Here is a 12,893-nt window from a genome sequence, read left to right on the forward strand (position 1 = left end):
TATCAATCACATGAAGAGGATCACTATTCTTTGTAATAACATTTTCATTTTTTCAGCCTCTTCATGAAACTCAAAAAGAACTAACTATTTTATTAGCCCGATGTACTAAGATGTGTATTAAATTTTTAAATCTAGGGGTAGATAACTACGAAATTGAAAATATAAACCAGTAAACGTTGGTTTATGAAAAAAAGTTAATTTCGAACAAATCCCCTAAATTAATTATTTTAATATCCAAAAATGATAAAGTGAACTTAATTTACTCTTTAATCGTAAAAAAAGCAAAACGACGTTTTTCAGCACAATGAAAGATAAACTCTTTATAAGTTGTTTCAGCTGACTAGTGTCGATAAAGCAGTTACCATCACCAGGTTTTTACTACTGTTACTAAAATTAGTCGGCTGAAATATCTAATAAAGAGTTCATCTTTCATTGTGCCACAAAACTTTTAATATATAGCAGAACAATGTGCTTGAAAAACTTATTAGACATTGTGTAAATTTAATATAAAGATGTTGACTATTTAGACACTTTTGAAGTCCATATGTATCAGCATTATTTAAAAAAAACAACACAAAATCACATATGCTGTTTGTAATATAACGCTTTAAACTGTTCAAAACAATTTCTCCAACCAAATCTTCTCACGATAATGTAAAAATAATTAGCTAAGCATAGTGGAACCCTTGTTCCCATAAAAGCTTTGTTCATTTGTTTGTAATGACAACCACGAAAAGAATAGACTATTTAGTAACAAAATCCAGTAAGTGAATAAAAACTATTATGCTCCTAATAACATCCAAATTTTGGAAAATCAAATTACTAATTAACTCTTTAGCTTTCATTTAAAAATACAATTGTATATAATAACAGAATATTTAAGTTAACAACATAGAAACGTTAATTGGAAACTAATTTACAAACACATTTGGCAAAACTTAGAACTGTTCTTTACTGTAAACTCGTTAGTTACAAACTACTCAATATAAGAATTTTTATTCAGAATTACTTTAACATCACCTTTACAGATTTAACAATTACTATATTATATTATACACTAAGAATTTTTAATAGTTTGAAATTTTTCTTTGAGTAAGTTTTTTGCAAATTCTTAGGGTCAAAATTCTTAAACTAGAAAACTCTAGACCTGAAATTTTAGCAGTTATGTTGACAAAATTAATATTATTTTGAAGTTGGATGTGTTTGTAATTAAGCACAAAGCTACACAATGGACTATCTGTGCTCTGCTCACTACGGGTATCGAAACCCGGATTCTAGCGTTGTAAGTCCGTAGACATACCGCTGTGCCACTAGGGTCTTGAAGTTGGATAGATATATGTTTTAATATATTTAATAACTGTTCATAATTCATAAAAGATTATACTTAATCTAATTTCTTAGAGGTAACCTAAAATCTTAAATTTCAGCTTGTATCAACTGATAACACGAAAAATTTGCAAATAACCAGAGCGGATTCTTCTATAAAAGTAGAAAACTGAACTTTTCGCATTTTAAAATTTATTAACTTTTGTTTCTTTAAGTCTCAATTCAGTGACAATCCTTACGTGCTGTAAATGTATAAAATCCAATAACGAAACAGTTTTCTAATATAAATTTTCAACATTTTTTTTTTATCTCAGCTTATATTTTAATTCTAATATTAAAAACTCGTTTTATGAAAACCTATAATGATAATTTAAAATTGAAATAAGCTAACTCAAAATTTAGAGTGCTTCGAATCAGGAAATGCTGAGAATAAAAGAAACACTGTGGATACACAACTGACGTCCAGAGTTGAATATTTTGAGGTTTTTAATATTAATATATATGTTTTTAGGAGAAAACAGAAAATGAATAGCAAAAACTTTCCTTCTAAGCCAATAAACCTAGTGTGTTATGTACTATCATCAAGTATTTTTCATAAGATAACGGGGCCCGGCATGGCCAGGTGGTTAGGGCGCTCGACTCGCAACCTGCGGGTTCGAATCCTCGTCACACCAAACATACTCGCTCTTTCAGCCGTGGGGGCGTTATAATGTGACGGTGGGTGGTGATGATTAGCTGCCTTCCCTCTAGTCTTACACTGCTAAATTAGGGAAGGCTAGCGCAGATAGTCCTCGTGTAGCTTTGCGCAAAATTCAAAAACCAAACCAAACCATAAGATAACGCCCCTTCCCTCCACCCTTGTGGTTCAGCGGTAAGTCTGAGGGCTTATAAAGTTAAAAATCGGATTTCGATATTCGCGTTGGGCAGAGCACAGAGAGCCCATTATGTAGTCTTGTGCTTACGAACAAAACAACAAAAATCATAAGGTAACTACTTAAATGTCACCATACGACTTTAACTATTACCGTACGTGCATTGCGTTTCAAACACGCTGTGCTGTATTGAGCCAATCAATTCTTTGGATTCCAACTACTAAACCATATCTTGTAGACAGATAACTGGAGTAATAATATAGCAAAAGGCAGATAATAATAATAAATAAAACATAAAGTAAACTAAATGAGCAGTTGTAGTCAATATTCCCAGTAGTATAATTATTGACAAGCTATCAATAACATTTTATCAAAGTAAGCTACTTATATAGATCAGAATTAAAAATTTATCCAGTAATGAACATAGCTAGCTTACTTTACCGTTCTTACGTATAATAATTAGAATGCACTTATTTATCAAGTAAGTACTCTCATTGTTAGCGGTATTTTCGACCGTAATCCCATTAATAGGAGATGTAGGTTTGTTCAAAATCCGTATAGTAAATGAAAAGTGCAAAATAATCCATATAAAAAATATATATATTATATATATTCAACGCCGTAAACAATACTATTAATAAAAGTAAAATTAAAGAAAAAATATAATAAAACAAAACACACAAAAGTAATAAAAGCCAATTAAACATTAGGCTAGCTTAACTTCTGAGATAAATTACTGTATGTTACTGTCTAGCACGACGGTACAGGGGTACGGAAAAAACAAACAAACTGGTATTTAAGAAAATAGAAAATCGTACAATAAATAGCAAAAATATTCCTACTATAACTAAAATGACCAGATTAAGCATAATAAAATAACTACTAAACAGATTAAGAGCTGTATCAGACACAGTTAATTCGATTTTAACTATATTCCCTCACACGTATGGCTACCTTACAGTAATGGTCAACCTCGGAAACAATAATTAAATATAAACACTAAAAAGTAGCCAAAATGGCGTGGGTTGGCTCTGTGGTAGAACTCCGGATTTCGGAGATAGTGAACAGCGTTCGAATCCATCCTTGTGATACCTTAAAATATTCATACAATTTTGTGGATACGTTATAAAAGTGACAATTAATCACTTTGAGTTGATGGTAGGTGCTGTTTATTGGCTGCTTACCCTCTGGTTAGTAATTCAAAATATTTTTCTTAGCTTTGCTAAAGTACAAAAATAAACACTAATTACAATAATAATAATAATAAGACTTAAAAAAAGAGGTAACAACAACGTTAAATATAACAAGTAAATTAACATATTGACACTAGTGAAATTTAAGCCATGACGTAATATTATACTATTGAGGGATCTTTTACACGACTTGCGTTGTTAACTGCAATGAGAGCTCAGACTAACGGGAAGTAAAACTAATGGTGATTGATACAATAAAGTATTTATTATTTACTTAGAAATTAATTAATTAAGAAATTGAGGTATAAACGTGATAGTTTTGAAAAGGTCGTGATATTCGTAAAATTATGAGTCTCATAACCGGTAGCAGGAAGATTGTTGAATTTACTACAAAATTAATAAATTTGGTGTTTAAAATGCGGCTGGAGAAACCTCGTTTGTGGAAAATGAGATTCTGAGCTATTCCGTCCACGAAGTCTTCTAACGTTGAAAAAATGGTATTGTATCTTATAAGCTGTGAATAGTCAACATTGTAGCATAATTTATTTGGAATAATTGTCTTCGGAAATGGAAAGTTTATGAGTTAAAAATTAAAAATGTCTGTTTAATTGTAAATCTGGTACTTGGATGTTTGATTAAAGATGTTTGTATCTAAGTACAAGTGATGTGTTTTGTTTAAAGTGAAATATATTTTTTTCCAGAAGAGTTTTGGTGGATAAGCGTGTTTGTAGTGTAAATAATAGCATTAAAGTTAGGTAAAATAATATCATCAATATACCTACACCAGTGCGACTAAAGTGCGAAACTTTGTTATAATATTTCTTACTTGGTTTTGTTATGAACGAAAATTGGAGTTCTGATAAATATAAACCTGCAACTTGTGGGCTGAAGTTTTCATTACCCTCACTGGCCCAGAGGTAAGTGTGAGGGCTTTTAACATTAAAAATCTAGTTTCGGTACCATAGTGAGATAGTCCATTGTGTATCTTTGCGCTTAATAACAAACAACGAGAACAAGAAGTGACCACCTTATGTATTTTGGTAGATTTTCTGAAAACATATTGGTCAGATTAATTCTACAAATCTGTTGTCAAGTGAAAATATTTAGTTTGTAAGAATTCATTTATGGTAAAAAAAAAGAACAATAGTTTTTGTGTGTAACATTATCATAGAAATATTTGTGTTTACTAACACAAAGCATTAATTTACAAAAAATCTTTAAAATGTTAAAATGTGTGATAAAAGAGTTGTTAATTTTCTCAAAACGAAGACTAGTAGATAGATTACTGAAATCAAAGTTTTTATCGTTTTTCCCTCAAAGTCTAAAATGTTCTTTTTATATTTAATGGGATTACGATAATAATGAACGGAGTGATACCAGTTATTCTTTTAAATTATAATATTTGTTTAAATACTCTTTCATGTATTACCTTTTACCTATTAGAAATGACAAGTCCTCAATAGTAACTTTTGTTAGTAACATCAATAAATCTGTATTTTTCTAGTGATTTATGTAGTTTTGGAATCCCAAATAACTTAGATACTACATTAAAATTTTTTTCAGAATGTAAACCAAAGTCTGATTAAACTTTAATGTGTTTTTATAAAGTCCATTTTTTTAAATCGGGTTTAACATGTTTATACACCTCATTACACGAAACTTCAATTCGGATAAGGCATGAACATTCAGAAAGTATGCCTAATAACGTGCAGTAGTTGGTGGCTTATTCTTGCCTAATCACTTGACTGTGAAATCTATTTACACGTACCTATCAACCATTGTGCATGAATATAAGAACAGACTCGTGAAGTAAACAAAGTTTATGACGAGTTCAGCCAAAACACATTTGATATGTAATTGAATCTCCTTAAGAGATATGTACCAAAACTCCTGTTGATCAAACAAGTGTTACGATTGTTACGTGTCAGAATTTCAAATGGTGTGAAATTGAGTTAAGTGATAATTTAAATTTAGTAGTTAAATTGTACTTTGGATTTATTAGTTAAGTAAAAGCCGATATATAGTCAGTTTATGATGTTTGCCAACAATATTGATACACAGTTTTCTTTTTTAACACAAATACGTTTTAATATACATACAACAATACAAACTTACAAACAATATAAAGTCTTCCTTTTAGTCTGGAACTTCTTTAATATCTTGTCGAGGATTCACGATGATCAAGTTAATTACGAGTTGATGTAGGTACGATTCGCTTCACGGTAAGCTAGCTAGCTTTGTCCTTCACTGGTCACACGCCGATTTTTCCACCGGTGACGTTAGGTAATGTTTTCGTAAAAATACTAATGTCCGATGAGAATCGATGAAGTTAAATGAGTTGTAATGTTTGAACTTTGTAGATGCTCCTGGTCAAATATCTGAAGTTTTCCGCTTGGTAAGCGTTATAACAATCACAGTTATAGCTTACGAAGTTTTATAGTACATTGATTATAGCGAACTAATAATAGATACTCTCTTTTTCAGCGCGTCGCTTAGGTTATATTTATACGCGTGTGGAGGCGTTTTATAAATTTCAGTTTTTCGTAACAATACTGAGCTACATTTAAGCGTTTACGTATATACATATATTGTTGAGTCTTATTCTCGAAAATCTTCCACAAATTTGGAGAATAGGCGGGAGTTTCCCAATACATATTTAACTGTGTAGGCTATGCACGTTTCTAAATATAAATTTAATCTAAACAAACGTTGATATTAAAATAAATATATAATAACAAATTTGTTACACGATAAGCTAAGTTAATGTTTTAGGAATTATTGCTGAATTAAAACATATATATGTGCACATAAACTAATAAAGAGAGTGTGTGTTTTTATATTTAAAAGTTTTGTAATAAATATCATTCAGAGTTCAATTTATCCGCTTTCTTATATTTGTCAAAATTGAAAATGAAAATCCTTATTGTTAAAGAGTCTTACTATTAAACATAAACAGTGGTTTAACATCACTGAAATAACACTAGATGATTTACAAGTTCACTCAGTTTATTCATAGTCTAGTCCTAGGCTGAAAAAAAAGAAAGGTTGAGTTTATATTTTATGCAATCCTTTTAACTTAGAGTTTTTCTAGCCCTCTCTTTAGTATAACCCCTAAAATAAATCCATTCGGAAGGAAAAAAAAAGAGCAGGAAGTTTTGTTATACTGACTGATTAGTGTTAGTCTCTAATTTTCCACAGCATAACTGAACCCATAAATATTGTATATGGCCCAGAATGGCCAGGTGGATAAGGCGTTCGACTCGCACTCTGAGGGTCGCGGGTTCGAATCCCCGTCCCACCAAACATGCTCGCCCTTTCAGCCGTGGGGGGCGTTATAATGTGACAGTCAATCCCACTATCCGTTGGTAAAAGAGTAGCCCAAGAGTTGGCGGTGGGTGGTGATGACTAGCTGCCTTCCCTCTAGTGTTACACTGCTAAATTAGGGAAGGCTAGCGCAGATAGCCCTCGTGTAGCTTTGCGCGAAAATTCAAAAACAAACAAACAAAGATTGTATATACTGGTTGACTAGCCTATATTCACATGGGAACAGGATACAGTGCTATGCCTCTTCACTTTCTAAGAATATACTTGAAATATGTTATATATATATTATGCCCATTAAAGTTACTGTCAGAATAAGAAATACAGTTCCCCGTCTTTTTAATTTGTTTGTGACTTCTGAATGTAGAAAAACTCTATCATTAGGTTATTACGAAATAAAATATCAGTATTCAAGATAAATCTAATGTCTTTTGAGCCATAAATGAAGTTATGATAAAAAGTTGTAACTCACGATTTTACGTTCCCTTCTAGACCAAAGCTTTGGGTGTTCTTGAACTTTGAACATGGCGTAAAGTTAGTAAAGGTATGTAGTCATGTGAAAAGCTGACACTCCGATTTAAATAGTTCTTGATATTTCACTATCTTAAGAGTGTAAAGTTCTTCAACAAACAAATGCCATCTGTTGTTGCTTTTAAAAAACAAATATTATACAATTACATCAATTATCGTAAAAAGAAAACAAGTGAAAAAAGAATACAACGAATATGCCTCTTTCTTCTAAAAAACGTCCTTCTCTTAAATTTACTTTTTATAATGAAATAACTTACGGCACATAATCTATAGAGGCAGCATCGAAACAATATCAGTATAAACGACCTAATTACTTGGTGTATCAGGATGGCTACTGATATGTTGACTGATAATAACATATCTCATCTAAACACGCTTTTAATTTATTATATAAAATATATAAATTTAAATTAGATTGTTAGTCTGTTATTCAATACAAATCTACCCAATAGACTATCTACGCTGTGCTCACCATAAAAGTCGAGCCCAGAATTTTAACGTTGAGCCGCCAGGTGGTAATTTGTATTGGATTCGAGGGACTAACATTTTTATGTACGTTTTAAATGTAAATAAAGTTAGCCTCTCTATGGTTAGCATTAACGTTTACAAAAAAAAATTAATCGTTAATGTACAATAATGTTGGTTAGCATCGTTAGAATTTTCGTTGGTGTTTTTATTTTAACGGAAATATTGCGGTTTCTAAATTTTGGGGAGTTAACTTAACCTTACCTTCCCATACTGCACCAAAGTGTAAACTAATAGCGGAATTATCAGTGCTTCGTTGGTGTTCTTTAATGCTTCTTTTTTAACTCTAATATAACGGAATTAAAATATAAATGCATATTTGGCAACAACAATTAAATTGTAAAGGAATTAAATATTTTTTCTGTCTTAGTATCTAGAATTATACAACGGTATTTATAGATTAATTTATAGCATCTCAAATTTTGATAATTATTACTTATGCAAAATGCAGGGTTTGGTAGAGTTTTCCCATCCCGAAAAACGACGCTTTCTTATAGAACAAGTTCCCAATTAAAAATCATCATAGAGTCTGACCAAACGGACTAAATGAAATTATGTTTGTGTTTTACATTATTAAATTATATTTTATTAAAAGTTACAGTTTTCAGAATAAGTAAGATTTGTTTTTAGAACACTTACGACATTTCGATCACTGGTGCGATCATTCTCAAGTACACAAGTTTTAACGGTAAAGAACGTTTTAGTATTTAAATCGACATTCAACAATCTAACAGTGTATTTATATTCTAGAATTGATAGTGGTTAGTTATGCATGTGCATATCAATCCGCGTGAATATTTAGATTATTTATGTATGGCTGAACAGAAAAAAAACAACCAAAAGTGAATAAATATAAACAAAACTATGGAAGATGTTATGCAAAATATTTGCATAAGATTAGGAATGTGTAGGGAAGTAACGATGAAAAACATACAGAGATATGTCTGGGCATTTGTTAATTGTGGAAATATTTAATTTTATAAATAAAGCCTCTCTGATTTTTCTTATGTTATTGTCAGACTCATGATTTAGTACTATGACATTGTGTTAATAAAAACTGAGTTTTTTTTTTACTTGTAGCTCATAGACTTGGGAAGGGGATTTTGGGTGTTCTTTTAACCTGATCTTCAAGTTACGTCCTGTTCTACCTTTGTAAAAGCTGGGCAACTGTTACACTTTATTTTGTAAATATTTCCTGGCGGGGTGTGTTCGTTATATAATTTTCTTAACATATGTTTAATTTTCAACCATAGGTAAAAACGAGTCTAGGCGTTGCGTTAAGGTCATACTTATGTGTTAGTATTTTTGAAATGTCCGATGGAGATATGCTAATATTTTCTAGGATTTTTTTGTTTTGTGGAGTGTTTGAGTTTGTTTGTTTTTAAACGCCTCTTGTCTGTGTTTTTTTTAATTTGTTAATAGTTTCTGTAACTACTTTAGAAGGGAACTGGTCAACGTTAGTAAAGCATTGAGTTAAGTGCGCAACTTCTTTATCGATGTTTTGTGGTGCCTATAATGTACACTAAATTTAGAAGGCTTTTTAGAATAGTGTTGCGTCAACTAGGTCACGTGACTAATATTACGCCACCTCCTTCTAGAAATATCCTGTTCCTTCATGAATGCTCTAGCGTTTACTAGATATGTGTTAGCCTTGTATATATAAGACGGTCACAAAATGACGCAAACAATTTCAACAGTGGCTCTACAACAAACGCTATAATTCTCAAAGAACGTCTCACGTGCTCGTGCTCGACAATACTCAGTTCAATTACACATATTAAGTGTATCGGTAAAGTTGTATTCGGAAAGAATAAACCAGTTTTATTTAAGAAAGGACTTGTGTCGCTAAAGTTTCGTCGGAACGAATTTACGAAAAATTAATTAACGAACGAACGGAGACGTAACAATAGCTTGCTTCTGATGGATTACATGAGTAGAAAACCAGTTTATGTAATTTCTGCTGTATGTGTTTTTCTATGAAGTTTAGTGGTGAACTTTGGGGGTTCGTGTGATGTTAACGTTAAACCATTTATCGTGTAGTTGTTTTATCTTTTCCACTGTGAAGTGAATGTCTTTGTGTTGGTTGTTTATGTGTTGGAGGAACTTTGTTTGTTCATCTTGACAAGTAAAATCACAAAAAACGTCAGAGGGGATAGGAACATTTCAGAGAGGAGAAACCTATGATTGTTTTAAAAAGAGTTCATAACTGAATGACATGTTGATTGTGAATGAATGTTTCTTCAAGGAGTTACAAGTTCATCGATTATGCTCCGCTCTACTATGCTCCAATCTGCTCTGCCTATTGATAATCAGGTTTATATATTTCGTTAAATCTTTACTTAAAAGACATTACTTAAATTTGGCTGTACAATATTTCTCAACGAAATCAAATTGTAATATTTGAATAGTTGTTTAGCATTTTCTTATTTTAAAAATTGAAATTAAACTTGCAACACTAGCCAAAATTTCCAATATCAATGTCAACAAGTTAATTCAGTTTAATAAAGTTTATTTGAAATAATTACTAATTTTTGATTGCAGTTAAGCTTGAGATTCGGTCAATCTTTGTATACAAGATTTTGTTAGACAAACTTGACTAAAATTATTCAGCCTATCAAGTATGTATTAGGCTTATTATTTTTCTAGAAGAAGAGGATGTAGGTGATGGGTATTCACAACGCAGAGCCAAAGCCTGTGTTTACACATCCAATCCTACCTCCACTCTCAAAACTTACCTCATTTCTTCATTTTTTTTACGCCATTGAGCTCTAGCTCAATATGTATATATAATAATTGGAGAGACCACTAGCTACTGACAGCGAGTAACCTATCCGTGCCTGTGTTACCGCCATCTTGCCGGATATGTCGCATCTATACAGGAATAATGGCGCATGTGTACGTGACAAATTTGAGCTTCTTGCAGCTCAACTTTCTATGATTGTTAAAAAATTATCGTTAATTTGCAAATAAAGAATTATAGATATATAGCATAGGCCTAATGTCGATGTGTCAAAACAACGTCATGAATAATTGCAATGGTTAACCGTAACATTCGGAGAGGTATGGAACCTATCAGTTTTAAAAAGCAGCCTTCCACCTGTGTATAGATCAATCGGACGTACTGCCTTCACATAACGTCTTTAACATGATGAGTTCTCAAACTTACTGCCGTGCCCTCTATGGACATTAAATTTTGATATCTGTCGAGTTTACAGTAATTTTAATTTTGTAAGACAATATTTCTAAATTATCTTACGTATTACAACAGTAATAAAAAAGTATTGGCCATTAAATTAGTTATATGTACGGACTTGTCAGTAAAATACACAAACAGTAGCATACATACCGTCGTAGTGGCTACGGCTTTACTACGTGGCCCAAGTAGGGAGGAAGGTAGTCAAAAAATAAATATGCATACATAAATACTCCATTGTAACTAATTGGTCAGAAGTCTACAGAGTATCAGCTAATTAGCATCGATACCACTGTTTAGTTTGGTTGCTAAGGGCTTCACTTATATCACAGACTAGGTCATAAAGGTTTTAAACTCCCATTGGAAAGCCCAGTTCACTAGAGACATGTAGCTGATGGAGTGAAGGTGCTAGTGCGACATATAAACAAAGCATGATATTTTGTGTCTGGCGATCTCTACATTCTTTCATGATATATACAGGTTCTGAATATGTCTTTATATTATAAAATCAAGTTAAAGCACAAAGAAGACATATTAAAAGTGCTTCACGTTGTTAAAAAATGTATTTTATTAGTAAAACATGGCGGCAATGAACGACGTACATGTATCTAGCATTGTTAGTTGTTCATTTATCAGATCCATTCTCTTCACTATGAGATACCATGTTTATCATAACAACTGTAACAAATTTACTATAGCAACATAAATTAAGTACATTGGGATAAACGATACATATTGTACATGAGATAGTTTTAGATGTCAAATGGCAATTCTATTGTCAGTTGAGTTTCAGTTTACAACAACCCAACTACAATGATAAGTATTCCTTTATTTTATACTAAATAACCATAATATGAGAGAAAATTACAAAACAAATAAATGATGCTTAACTTGTCATTATCCTTTATCTCAGCTAGTCATTCTGTATTTTAAATTAACAAGTATACAAAGATGCGACCATTTTCTATTATTCTTACATTTATAACCATCATACTTATCATTAATATGGTTAAACTTTTAATACATATAAATTATATATTAAGATACACATTGTAACAAAATAATTCTCATATTATTTTTTTCACTTCGTATATACATGTCACTATATATCAACAAGTAATTTAACCGGGAGCACATGCTACACCGTTGGCACTGAATCATATGCTAACAGAACTAATATTTGTAGTATTGTTAAAATAATAAGTCTATTATTTACTTATTTTTTTATTATTTAAAATATTATACTATTATATAAATATTAGTAATATTATAAAACAATTTATTATTTTAATACTTATAGTATTAATTGTCCTTTATAGGTTGGGGAAATCTGTGATATGCTACGTCTTTATCTGTTTTGAAATAGTTGTTGCAATCGTACAATATTCACAACCCGTAGCAGAAGACATGTTTCTTCAGAACGTGTCTTCTTAGGCTTGTACGTCTGACCATTTATGGGGATAAAATACCTCGCTCTTTTGATCTCAAATGATTAATCTTCAAATACCCTTGTTGTACATGATGATATATATCTAGCATGGTCATACATTATTAGTTTGCTAACTTAAAACACAGGGTAATGAACTGTTAAACGTATGACGGCCTAAGTTTTTAGTTTGTTTACCATACACACGTCCGATATAGACACGATAATGATAAAGCTACAGCTCCACTCCAATCATATGATAGCAGCACCAGTCAGTTAAAGCGCGGGAAACGGAGTCTAAAGTCTGTATACCTTAGACTGTGCTTATACACACAGTCCTTCCGGTAGTTTTCTCATAACTCAAAGCAGGTAAGCAAAATGTCTTAGAGTCAATCAATATCAATTATATGACCACCAAAGTGGAGCACGAAAGAGAAAAAAGAAAAAGAGAGGACAAACTAAAAAAATAGAAACTGATCAATACTGATTGTTTTCTTTTTTATAAA

This window comes from Limulus polyphemus, unplaced genomic scaffold (genome assembly GCF_000517525.1).
Source record: "Limulus polyphemus unplaced genomic scaffold, Limulus_polyphemus-2.1.2 Scaffold1260, whole genome shotgun sequence".
In the NCBI taxonomy this organism is placed as follows: Eukaryota; Metazoa; Arthropoda; class Merostomata; order Xiphosura; family Limulidae; genus Limulus; species Limulus polyphemus.